The sequence below is a fragment of the Limulus polyphemus genome, unplaced genomic scaffold (genome assembly GCF_000517525.1).
Source record: "Limulus polyphemus unplaced genomic scaffold, Limulus_polyphemus-2.1.2 Scaffold2699, whole genome shotgun sequence".
Lineage (NCBI taxonomy): Eukaryota > Metazoa > Arthropoda > Merostomata > Xiphosura > Limulidae > Limulus > Limulus polyphemus.
The window spans coordinates 54,641-55,339 of NW_013668309.1; positions in this window are offsets into that span (position 1 = coordinate 54,641).

Sequence of the window (699 nt, forward strand, 5' to 3'; positions counted from 1 at the left end):
TAATAATAAATAATGATTAAACATGAAATAAAGTACTTACCCAATCTTCTTTTTTCTTGCTGTTGGATTTCAAAGAAAGTTAACCCTAATTTTTTATACTACAGATAGTAATGCACCTAATAATTTTTATTTAATTAAATAATGGACCAAAGAAAATAGACTAATAATATGCAAATAGTAAACAAATTCACTTCCCTCTCAAAATTTTACTGGTTTTTTTAACTATGCTACAAGACCCGTTACAAACTCATCTAAGTTAGTTGTTAACTTTACCACGGGAACAAATCTTGTACTGTGAGTGAAACTGACAATATTCTGTTCAGTATACAGTTGATAGATGAAAACCTTTACTTTCTATTGGTTATAGGTAATATATAATGAAACGTAAAAGAGAACTATCAATGAATTGTGAAAGAGAGGATGTGGCAGGAGGGGTTTGATTTTCTATTTGATAGCTCTTATAACCAAACAAAATTGAAGGCTATAAAACTTATGGTTTGTTTGATCAATAATGATTTTATAGAGAGTAATTTACGTTTAATTTTATACTTTTTTGAAGGGTGGTGGATAAAATAGGGTTGATGACATACTAAGACAAAATGTGTCACATGGGTCACACTGGTGGAAATTCATGATTTTTTAAAATATTGCCTTATAGAATTAAGAACTTAAAACTTGTATACTATTAAAATATGGATT